The sequence below is a fragment of the Syngnathus typhle genome, linkage group LG1 (genome assembly GCF_033458585.1).
Source record: "Syngnathus typhle isolate RoL2023-S1 ecotype Sweden linkage group LG1, RoL_Styp_1.0, whole genome shotgun sequence".
Taxonomy (NCBI): domain Eukaryota; kingdom Metazoa; phylum Chordata; class Actinopteri; order Syngnathiformes; family Syngnathidae; genus Syngnathus; species Syngnathus typhle.
Genome location: NC_083738.1, coordinates 7,079,123 through 7,091,728, shown reverse-complemented (window position 1 = coordinate 7,091,728; position 12,606 = coordinate 7,079,123). Strand labels below are relative to the sequence as shown.

General features: G+C 42.7%; 1 protein-coding gene and 1 long non-coding RNA gene across 2 annotated transcripts in view; one reads left to right on the top strand and one right to left on the bottom strand.

Annotated features, from left to right (window-relative positions):
* tenm2a (teneurin transmembrane protein 2a) overlaps window positions 1-12,606 on the bottom strand; it is a 110,643-nt gene that overhangs the window by 97,035 nt on the left and 1,002 nt on the right. The gene's annotated exons all lie outside the window — the stretch shown is intronic.
* On the top strand, window positions 4,796-6,285 carry LOC133159346 (uncharacterized). Its single transcript, XR_009715682.1, has 2 exons — window positions 4,796-4,937; window positions 5,144-6,285. It is a non-coding gene; the product is annotated as an uncharacterized LOC133159346 (long non-coding RNA).

The following is a 12,606-nucleotide window of genomic DNA, read 5'->3' as shown; positions in this document are numbered from 1 at the left end:
CCTCAGGTAATGACGACTTTTGTCTCATTTGAATGTTTTTATGACCTTGCCTGAAGCTCCCCAACAAACACATAACGTACTTTCTTGATGAAACGCCTGCCTCCCAGTGTGTGTGTAACAATATATATTCCTCTTTAGCACCTCATAATCTTTACAAATATCTATTAAACCCTCATTGTCTGGATAGATGGGGAATGTCAGCACACATTTGGCATGCTCTGTGCAAATTGTGTGTTTGTGTGTGTGCTTACGTGCGTGCATGCAAGCGAGTCATGGGGAGGGAGCATCATTGAGAAGCTGCATAATCAATAAATGAGGGGAAAAGGGGTGGAAGTGGGAGCAATTCAAATTGACAATCTAAGAAAAACAAAGGGATGACATCAAATCAAAGCGCGCATTCAGCTGCACCAGTGCGTGCGTTTGCTCACGAGTCTTTCATCCCGTGTTCCACAGGGCTCGTTGCAAAGCTGGGACACGAGCAGCAAGCGATCGCAGCAGTACTGTTGTACCCTTACGCACAGCCACTTAACCCAGTCTAACTCTCTCACTCAGCGCACTCAATAGCCCGTCTGGCAAAAATGGAAAGCCCGCAACAGCATGCTACTTAACATAAAAGCTATAAAAAGACGCAAAGCTTTGTTAATATTGTGCCCATGGTCCATGTGCTTATCCTCAACGGCTAACTGTGTGTGTGGGTGCATCTATGAGTATATATATGATCCTTAGTGACTAGCTAGAGGCAATGCCTTAGTGCATAGCACCATCAGCTCTAAGGCAAATAGCGTTGCAGCTCTAACTGCTTCCTCATCCTAACATACACCCACGCATGCACACACACTGAAATGAAAGGTCAATTTCTTACCACACCACTGCTCTGGCCAAGAAACCTAAATTGATTGATTTGACTGCATTGTACTGCGGGCTGTGTGCAAGGAATTGAGGAAAAAGGAAAAAGAAGACTGACAGTCAGAGACGGGCTACGAGAACTTGACGAATCAAGTAGGTGGTGGGAAGATGGGAAGGGAAGAAAATATCATGCTGTAAGATCAACATGGGCTATAGCCTATCTGGAAATAGAGATTATCAGACACTATCCATGCCAGTATCTGCTATAATCGCAATTGTGTGCGAACCTGGCATGGTTAACATGTGAGCGGAGAGGTGTGATTGGATCACTCTATTCTGGTCATGGTGTCGGAAGGGGGAGATTTGTGTGAACAGATGGTGTTTACCTAGTAGCAGGTTGGTTGGATCACCTAACCACCCCCGCTCGACCGACCATACCATTTTAGCACAGTCGACCATATAACACGCACGCGCACAAACAAAAGCGCAGACAGACAGCCACCTAGCGACACGAAGAACAAAAAAATGGACCATTATGCACACCAGTCCTCTCATGTGAATGAGCGGTGATAACTCACCAAGCCACTGTCGGGGAAAGGATGGAGATAAACGAGGGGTGACAAAATGAGAGAAAGGGAACGGCAAAGAGGAGTGGAGGAGAAGAGCAGAATGGGGCCATTGGTCTCTTTTTCTTGATCTGTAGTTAAGTAGGTCATGTTTTCTTTGGACCGGAGAGTATAGGAATTTGTAAATCTAACATAATAAGGCATTTGGCCTGCGGTGACGCCTTTGAAAATGGTTTCCCTTGCTCATTTTCCGCGGCCCATTGCACAGCTAGCCAGACGCCACCAGGTGATCTGAATAGCGAAAATGGAGTGAGACTGGATAAATACAAGACGTATAACTTGATTGATTTTCTTGTCAGAGGAGGAGAATATGAGAAAGTATTTAATGTATTCATAGTTCTACGGAGAGTCAATATACACAAAGAGCTTGTAATCTTCAAAGGACACAATTGTGGCTCCTGAATTTCAGAGGAAACCAGAAATGTGTGGCATTTTGTGTCCTCCTTTCGAGACTTCTTTTTGTTTTTCCTTGCCTTTTTTATGTAGGAGGCGGATAAGAGAGCTGAGGCAGAATGACAATACGCTTTCTCATAAATAATTTACCTGTCGCTTTGATCGAAACAGAGAAAGGGAAGAAAGGAAGAAAACCAAAATCGACCACTTCTACACCATTTGGGGATGTTTTCTTGATGACTGTGCATGTCCTATCAGCGTGCAACATGCACACTTTCACACACTCAGGCAAGTGGACAAAGATGGGCTTACAGCACAGTGAGGTCTGACAGCGCTCTCCACAGACCGGCTTGTGTTGCTAAAATAAGGCAGTATGGAAAGAGGTGAATTCCCCTTGAGTGGGGCGCAGTACAGCACTAAAAGCTAAGTGGAGATGGAAAAAGCCTCTAGAACCAAGGCAGAGAGTTAGCGATGAAAGACGAGGAGAGGAGGTGAAGAGGAGGGGAGCGCTGTGGGGGTGGTTGTTTTGGGAGCGTGCAGGGCCAGTGATGCATGCGAGTATATGCATTTTATGTCAAAGCAATCAATAACTCCCTGTAAACAGCTAGTGTCAAGAAACACACAATTCTAATCAATAAAAGGCCAAGGACTGTAAAATGTATGATTTTTTTGTTTTTATACATTGTTAAATGATTGACAACCTCATAAAAAATATTTACAAGATAGTGGTAAAAGCATTCCACTGATTCAATAAAACTGAATGCGGTAATTAACATTTTCACATTGACATATACAGTAATATTGATGCAGTTTCCAGGGGTGCAATCATTACGTATATCCACTAAAGGTCTTGCCTGTATAAATGATTTATTGTTGTGGTTGTAAAGCTATGTTTGCCTTAATTCCTTAAGGAAAACTATTACAAATATCTGGCAAACTAGCACCCCAATAACAGGCATATTGTTAAACGTACAATATCTCTGCTGTTGACTGCACAAATTATGCTAATATTCTGGAGTATGTATGTTTATGATGAGTTAGGCTACTTTGTTACTTGCAGGAGCCTTGGAAAACGTAACTTAAAGTGGAAGTCAACTTATTTTTTTCTTTACAATAATATTATCTAAGCAGCCTGGTATTCAGATTACTATTGTGTTTGTGGAATACAAATTTAACAGCAAAATCCACCTGTTTTCATCCATTTCTGGAAGCGGCCATTTTGCCACTTGCTGTCGACTGAACGTGACGCCACAGTTGCTGTATGCTCAGGTAATGACCAATCATGGCTTAGCTTGCAAATTTCACATGACCAAAGTGTAAAAATGAGTAAGAGGAACGAAGACAACCCAACACAATTTAATGGCATCTGGCCATTGCACTTTGATGTTTGCAGAAAGGTGCTGGATTGATAAATACATGTATTTAGTATTTTGCTTTGCCAAGTATCACTTGATTATCAATTTTCTTTGTGTTATTTCTATCATGTTGAATAACAGGCCTTGGAACTGAAAAGTGAGGCTATGTAGTATGCGTGCAGTCATGACTGGGCCATGCAGAAATTAGTGAATCAGAGGAGTTATGCTTTGTGTTTTGTGGAGGCTTTTATCTCCAGGCCGCTGTCTGCAGTCTTGCAGCCAGTCGTTTTTTTCCTGGCTGGCCATACTAATGAAACCACAAGTCAGATGTTGGCACAACATGGATGCTATCCTTACTACGTTGCACTACCGCTGTTTCAATCTCACGGTCGGTGTGAATATGATGAGAGTGAGATATGGGTGCATGAGCACAAGGGGAAAAGCCATAAAAAAGGCTGTAAACAACTTTTGCCTGATCTCAGAGTCACACAGTTGTTGCTCCGGGAGCAGCAAGAGACCAAAGATAAGTGATAAGACGAGTTGGAGTGTGTCTGACGGGAAGCACTCCACATAGTGTTGTTTTTCTTTTTCCATCTGCAAACTTTTTTTCCCCTGCAAGCCACCGTGTGTGTTTTAGTGGGTGAGCGACTGCCACAGTCCTATAGTCTCCCAAGAGAGCTTACTTCAAACAGACTTGAGAAGCACTGCCGAGGGTTCACTCACCGCCTGTATGTGTGCACGGTGCACACATTTGTATCCATAGCATGCCTGCAATTTACCTTTTTGGTCTCTCATCTGCTTTGCTCTCTTTTCATTCCGCTACATGCAGCGATTCTGATCAAAGGATTGCTGCAAACTATCACATCGCATTTATTCATTGTCTCAATGTCAGATATAATTACATAATTGTGTCTTTTAAGCGGTGGAAATTGTGCTCTCTCCCACCCCGCTCCTAAAAAAGAAAAAAGTTAGCACTGATAATAAACAACACCCCTGATTGCTGCCGGGCGTGTGCATGTGCTGTCACCTCATATCAGCGCCTTTACATAGAATTACAGACTATTTTGCCTACTGATGTTTGTGCAACACAAGTCCTGGTGAGAAAAACCATCAGAGGCCTTCAGGGGATGTGTTGCTCTACATTAAAAAATATATATTTGCATGTTCTCCCCATGCGTTGCATGGGTTTTCCCCGGGTACTCCGGTTTCCTGCCACATTTCCCCCCCCCCCCCCCCCCCAAAAAAACATGCATGGTAGGCCGGTTTAGCACGCCAAATTGTCCATAGGTATGAGTGTAAATGGTTATTCGTCAATGTGTGCCCTGCGATTGGCTGGCAACCAGTTCAAGGTGTCGCTCTGCCTATTGCCTACAGACTGCTGGGATAGGCTCCGGCACGCCCGGGATCCTTGTGAGGACAAGCGGTTCAGAAAATGGATGGATAGATGTATAAAAAAGTTTGAAAAGTGAAATAAAATTGACTCAACTCTCATTGTGCTTGAGTATGTGTCGCAACAGTTGTGTGTGTGCGATTTGGGATGTGAGGGAGCAAATATAAAAATTGCCAGTAGCACATCAGAAACTTGTTGTAGCACACAAGACAAAATGATTTGCCTTGACCTTTTTCGATTCTTTCTCTCCAACCTCAGCCCCCTCTTTTTCTTTTATCTTGGCTGTCCTTGAGAAGCAACACGTGCCAGTTCAAGACCACTTTTGAGGTACATTTGGTCCTTGGTCTTTATTTACACTCTTAATTCAGACATTGCTCTAACAATAACAATAGCAGTGTTGATATAGTAACAGGAGCAATGCAGCAATGATATGAATGAATGCCACAATGTATAATAGAATGTAAAATAATATCTTTGAATTCTCATAAGATGCTTTGTTTAATGCTTATGCTTATGCTGTTCGTGGACTTCAGCTCGGCGTTCAACACCATCACTCCTGACATCCTCCAACAGAAGCTCATCCAGCTTGCGGTGCCTGCCTCCACCTGTCAGTGGACCACCAGCTTCCTGACCAACAGGAGACAGTGTGTGAGGCTGGGGGGCATCACATCTGACACCCGGACCACCAACACTGGAGCCCCTCAGGGGTGTGTCCTCTCTACACTGCTCCTCTCTTTCTACACCAATGATTTCTCCTCAGGTAACTCTCCTGTGAAACTCCTGAAGTATGCAGACGACACCACTCTCATCGGACTGATCCAGGACGGTGATGAGACTGCGTACAGACAGGAGGTGGAGCGGCTGGTCCACTGGTGCAGTCAAAACCATCTGGAGCTGAACCCGCTCAAGACCGTGGAGATGACAGTGGATTTCAGGCGAGACCCTTCACCACTTTTACCCCTCACTATCCGCAGTAATCCTATTCTCTCCACAGACACCTTCAAGTTCCTGGGAACCACAATCTCTCGGGACCTGAAATGGACCGGCCACATAGACTCTGTCCGGAAGAAGGCCCAGCAGAGGCTTTACTTCCTGTGACAGCTCAAGAAGTTCAACCTGCCGCGAGAGCTTCTGAAGACCTTCTACACTGCCATCATCCAGTCTGTCCTCTGCACCTCCATCACTGTCTGGTTTGGATCGACCTCCAAACAAGACAAGCATAGACTACAACGGACAATCAGAACTGCAGAAAAGATCATTGGAATCAACCTCCCATCTATCCAAGACTTGTACCTGTCCAGGACCAGGAATCGTGCATGGAACATCTCTACAGACCCTTCTCACCCAGGTTGCAGTCTGTTTGAACTACTCCCCTCCGGACGGCGTTATAGAGCTCGGTACGCCAAAACCAGCAGACGCAGAGACAGCTTCTTCCCACAGCCTGTTGCTCTGATGAACTCACACCACTCACAAAGTCTCAGAGACATTACTGTGCAATAACATCCTGCTCTTCACACCTTTTTGAATTTGTCTACACTGTTTTTGCCATTATTCACATGTCCTGAATGTTGTTAGTCACCTAAATGTTGAACAGAGGGTGTGTTTTTACCGAAGTCAAATTCCTTGTTTGGCACGCTCAAACATGGCGAATAAAAAAAACTCTTGAACTCTTCAACTTTCGGCTGGAATGTTCATGATGGAGGAAATGGGCTGTGAAGATTAAAATGCTTAAAAGAGAAGCTTGGTAAAGTAGGATGATTTGTTTATTGATTTGTACTATTCAAAATAGGCACAATCACCTAAAAGTTAAACTTTATATTTTTTTTAAGACCATTATTATGATCATCTGTTGCCCATTTGTTTTTGTTGTAAATGAATGTTGAAATATATTTTAATTCAGCCATGCATAAACACTTTTAGGGGTTGTCGTCTATTAATGCAATATTTTATCTGGTCTTACTGCACTTAACAAGTAGTGACATTTTTTATTAACAGTTATATGATTGTCTGTTTGTGTGTGCATTCCTGACCAATTAATAGAGGGTGTCGTTGCTCAATAGCAATCTACGGCGAGCCTTGAACCCCACCTGAGCTGGCATTTGGCCAATGCCGTTAATGCTGCATCAGGCTGAAAGAAAACTTGCGTACATGAACATGCACACTTTCAGACGTTCATCAGGATGCATTAGTGGAACAAAGGCTGAGAGTCACAATGTGTGTCAATGGGAGCGCTCAAGACAGAGAACAGAGTACAAGCCTAACAGCCAAATAGTGTTCCCATGCAACATTGTTAATGTGATCAATGAAATCCTTTCACTGCTCTTTTGGCTCATCTTGTTCCTTTGTTCCACTTTCCTTAACAGCAATGGTGTGAGTGCAGACACATTTCCAATATTACTTTGCAAGAACTTCCTATGCGTATCCTCTTGAAAATATCCAACACAGCACCTATTTTTGTCTTAAAAGTGTAACCGCAAGCTACTTTGAGTGAATTGAGGGGCAAGAGCGGCTATGTAGCGCTGCCGTGATGCACCTCTCTACTGTCTGAGCCGCTTTCCTCAGCCTGTCCCTTGAAATTGGCTTCACATGAACGAGGTAGCAACAGCTAGTGAGGGAAACACTAGCTGGCGGCGTGGAATGACTCAGTCTAGGCAGGAGACAGGAAGGCTCTCCACCTTGTTTTATATTAATCACAAAGACCTGAAGTGAATGTTTGTGAGAGGATGAAGCGGGGAAGGTACCACAGAGAACAAAAAGGAGTTAAGGAAGTATTATGGAGTCAATGCTTAGGGGAGATGAATATTAAAGATGAAAGGAGGTGTTAAGAAAGTGTGGAGGTGGCAGGAGCACCAATGATGGCAGCGGAAGGTTAGCTCATAAGAAGAAGGAACGTGCAACGCTTGGTTGGGTTTCAAGTTTACAAACAACAATGTGATGAGTCAATGACTCACTGCTGTCATCTCTAAACCCAGAAGGTATAATACGTCTACATAGATGAACAATGGCGCTTGGAAGACAAAAATTCCTTTCCAACACAAAGACTGGGATCAATTTTTCACTTGGGCATGACTGTAACTGTGACACTTTCATCCGTCACACAGTTAGCCGTAGCATGGATCGATCACCTGTGGTGTCAGTGGTGCATGGCTAACAAATGGAATCGTGCTGCATATTACTGTTGCGGTAATTGAGGATTTTGATGATTTCTGGCTTAGAGAAAAAAATAAAGGGACAATGGAAATGATGAATGGATGTGTAAAACAGACTTTTTACATGTATACTTGTCCAAAGAATTTAAATTAACGAGACAACGGAATGACAAGATTAGTTTTTCATTGTCTATATGTAGTATGTATGTATGTATGTATGTATGTACTTTTATGTATGTATGTATGTATGTATGTATGTATGTATGTATGTATGTATGTATGTATGTATGTATGTATGTATGTATGTATGTATGTATGTATGTATGTATGTATGTATGTATGTATGTATGTATGTATGTATGTATGTATGTATGTATGTATGTATGTATGTATGTATGTATGTATGTATGTATGTATGTATGTATGTATGTATGTATGTATGTATGTATAGATATGTGTATATGTATGTGTAGATCTACCTACCTACCTACCTACCTACCTACCTACCTACCTACCTACCTACCTACCTAATTTTCTAATGCAAACTCACACACTCACACACACACACGCACACACACGCAAGCACACACACACACGCACACACACACACGCGCAAGCACACACACGCACGCTCGCACACACACACGCAGACACACACACACACACACACACACATTGATTTATTGATTACTGTTGGTGCTTGAGTAAATTCAGTTCACCTTAATTTTCTTTGTATTTACATATTGAATACTATCAATGGAATACTAAACTGATTGACAGTTATAACCCTAACCTTAATACAATACATCCTCTGCTCTTAAACAATAAGAAAGACCAAGATTTGTTCACACTGCAGACAAATCCGATTTGCTTCATAAATCCGGAAGCTCTTCTATGATCTGATAGGCTTTACTGGGGTCCAGACATCAGCACTTTGTACAGATTGCATCGATTGCTGTGGTAGCAGCATAGGCTAGCTAAGTAAGTATGTTGGACACGCTTATTGCAAACACAAAATTGTGAGCGGTAAAAAAAAAAATGTGAATACTGTATCAAAGTCACACAAGCACTTGCAGTGACAGGTTGTAGCGCTCAATTTCTTTTCTGTATCGCAAGTGCACAGCCAAAGAAGAGACTGACGCTATGAGCTATGCCAATACTGGAGGTCAGACTGGTGGTGGTGATTTGTCGTTTATGTCGTGCGTGTGCGTGTGTGTTTCACACAGAAAATGATGGAAACTCCCCAATAGGAATTCCAAATTAAATAATTGCAGAAATGACATTTCTAACCATCACTTAGAATACAAGGTGGCTTTGAAAAAAGTAGCCGACTGGCCATTTTTATTAGTGGGATTAGGAAAAAAAAAGTTGGGGATGACGGAACAAGAATAGCTCCATGAGAAAAACTACCAAAAACCTAATAGCGTCCATCAATAAAAAAATATTGTACAATGATATTTCATCACTAAGGAATAAACAAAGTATTCTTCTTATTAATGCTACTTTTACTACGACCTGAAAATTCCAAAATGCTCCAAAAAATGCCCCTTGAGAGCTGTGGACAGCATCAGGATGTCAAAGCAATATGAGTGGATTCGTTTTTGGTGCTCAAGGATGCCTCCCACTTCTATACCTGAGATGTTGCTTTTGATGATCTTGTGGGAAAACGTCAAATTTCGCTGAATCAAAGCCAATCAATCTCACTACGAGAAAGTCACCATTTAATTGACCAAGTGTGAATTAATTGAGAAACCCACTGTTAAAATGTTTAGCTATTTTTTCGCAGCGCCATAAAAGTGTGAATTTTTGAGGATGAGCGTTCACACGTAGGGAGTACAGAAAATGATTAGATGGTGTCAGCCGAGGATGGAGGGGTGCTTCGAGGCACTGGAGGAGTGGGATGTGTTATGGGATAGGTGACACACATGGCGGCGCCACATGCAGATGGCACACATGGATGAACAGCCAGCGTGATGAAGCATGAAATCGGCCACCTCGCTGGACCCACTCCTCCAAATGCCCCCCTTCCCTCTCATGCACACTGACAAAAAGAGTCAGCTTGCCAATACTTCACTCACCAAAATACCCCCCCCCCCCCCACACACACACACGCTGATGGAAAATACATCAGTAAACTTACGAGGAAATTAATTTTCAGAATTCGACGCAAAACCTTTTCACGTCAACAACACCCATCCTAACAAGTTCTAACAAGATTGTTTTTCTGGCAAGCTGCATTACCATCAGAGTGATGTCAAACCTCCCACTAGTGAAACCGATGAGAGACCGGACAGATTGGACATGCAAAAATGATGATCACCATTTCAACAACGCTCTCACACACCAGGTACACACATGAAACTGCCAGGCTGCATGTATTGTAGACAACTGTACAGGTGCTGATGGGTCTGCACAAAATAAAATGTGGTGTCTTCAGGAAGGACACAGGGGGCTGAAAGCAATCTTCCAGTTGACCTTGAGTAGGAAGGACAAAATGTGTGATGGAAGGAGGGAAAAAAGCCAACATGAGCAAAAAGGAGTGAAATACATAATCTATCTCCAGCGGTGGCGTATAGCAAATGCTTTTACGGTGATTGAGGACGAATCAACCTCACAGGCCGGATAAACTGAAAGCACAGTGAAGCTAATTTTCCTCGTGCAGAGCGCAACACAGAAATTAAAATAAAGAAAATAAAGAAAAGAAGCAGTTGAGAATAAGGGAGAGGAGGTGGGTGGAGAGGAAAGCAGTCAGTGAAGAGGCCCAAGTAGGTGGAAGCCCAGACGGAGAGCGAGTGAACCAGACAGAGACAGATGGACGGAGTAAAGAGAGGCAAAGCCAGAGTGTACAAGAGAGCGAGCGGCCTTTGTAGATTACTTTAACTGTTCACTTTTGAATCAGCATTGCCTTTTAATGACTCACGACAAAATTCTCACACTGTGCATGTGGCTGTGTGTGTGTATGACCCACACGTCTTATATCAGAGATTTTTTTTCTTTTTACCATCTGGTCCCACACATGCTAATTTGTTTGGCCGTGACACGCACATTTCAATCGCTTTGCTATTCCTCCTCTCTCGGCCATTTTGCTTCTTACACTCACCTTTCCCTTTTGTGTCCCAGCTTGCTCTGCGACATTGCTCTCCATTAAAGCAGCTGTTTCTTCATACATACATAGCCCTAATGTACATACCTCCCACCCCCACCCATATTTATATTAATTATTTATATACTGTTTCTATACTGCTCATCCTCACGAGTGAGTTGGTGCCTATTTCAGCTGACAGGTGAGAGGCGGGCTACACTGAAATGGTCGGCAGTCAATCACAGCACACATATAGACAATCAACTGTCCATAGTCACAAACACAACCATATGTTAGTTTTTTATATTCATTGACTAAAAGTTGCTAGGATGTTAAAACAAATCTCTGAGACAGAGAGAGTGAGGGACGTGGAGAACGTGTGCATGCTCAGTACCTTAGGATGCCATTAGGTGGCGCTGGTGCCTGGCAAAGAGCAGAGAGAGGAAAAGGGCAGGATGGACAATTGAAGGGAAGACTTTCCTATCTTTTCTCTATTGCTATCATTAATTTAACTTGCTGAAACTGTTTTTCTTTTACATGTGCCTACTTTTTATTCTTGATTGTGCTCCTGCTATATGGTGCTAAAAAACACAATTTTATGAATAAAATAACCTTGAACGACGTATCAGTGTGCAGTTTGAAATTATCTGATGCTGAATTAAAAGACAAATTAACGTTCTGTGGAATTCCATGCAAAGATTTTTGCTCCCTTCCACAAAGCTGCTTGAGACCTTTCCCAGCTTTGCGAGAACACACACACAGACACACACCTACGCAGCGGCATGGACAGATCACATTGGCACTGAGCAAAAAAAGGGGGCTTTGCCGAGAGGAAGTGCAGGTGACCACAGATGGCACTCTGTCTGTGTCACTCTCTTTTTTCCTCTCTGTTTCTGTGCCACAGATGGACTCAATCACACCTATTTCTCTCTCACAAGGCCCTTGGAGACACTCTCATTCAGCATCAGCATTTATCTGTCTGTTTTGTTTAGTGTCACGAACGATGGTGGTTGATCCATCTGTCTTCATTTACACAACAAGTAGAATGGGAGCATGAGTATAATTCAATTTATTTAATACATGTGACATTTGGGGTAACAAGTGTGGATGGGGGTAACTTGAAAGCCCAAAGGGCCACCCACTCTGCAAATCAGGAAGTCAACTACTGATCTGTCATCTGTCTCCATAGAGCAACAAGTCAGCATCTTCCTAATTAGTCACCACGGATACCACAGGAACTCTTTGGTCTACCATATTAAGGAAGGAATGGTGTGTATGTTTCTTTTTAATAATGTTTGTCAAATAGGCACCTAGGTCTGATTTGCTGAGAGGGTTTGTGTCACACTTGTCAGAGCCTGAAGGAACGGTTTAATTGGCACACTAACGCCTCACACTCACACCACAATTGATCCAACTATATGACACACAATAGCTAGGTATTTAAAAAATATCCCTCCCTACCATAGGGACCACTACACTTAACACACAAAAAAAAAAATCTTACAGACACAAAAACACAGGCCAGAGAAAACTCAAAACCACAAACTAAGTCCATGCCATAATGTTTGATTAGTCTTGAATAAAAACGGCGAGTAACTGAAAGTAACCTTGTATGGATTATATTGCGGTGCACACATGCATAAATTAAATCAACAGAAAGAGGGTAACAAGAGACCCCTACTTTTCTTGCCATCAGCTGCCTGCCACTCACTATAATTACAATCAACTCAAAAGGTGATCGCCACAAAGCTGGGGGGCACAAAAG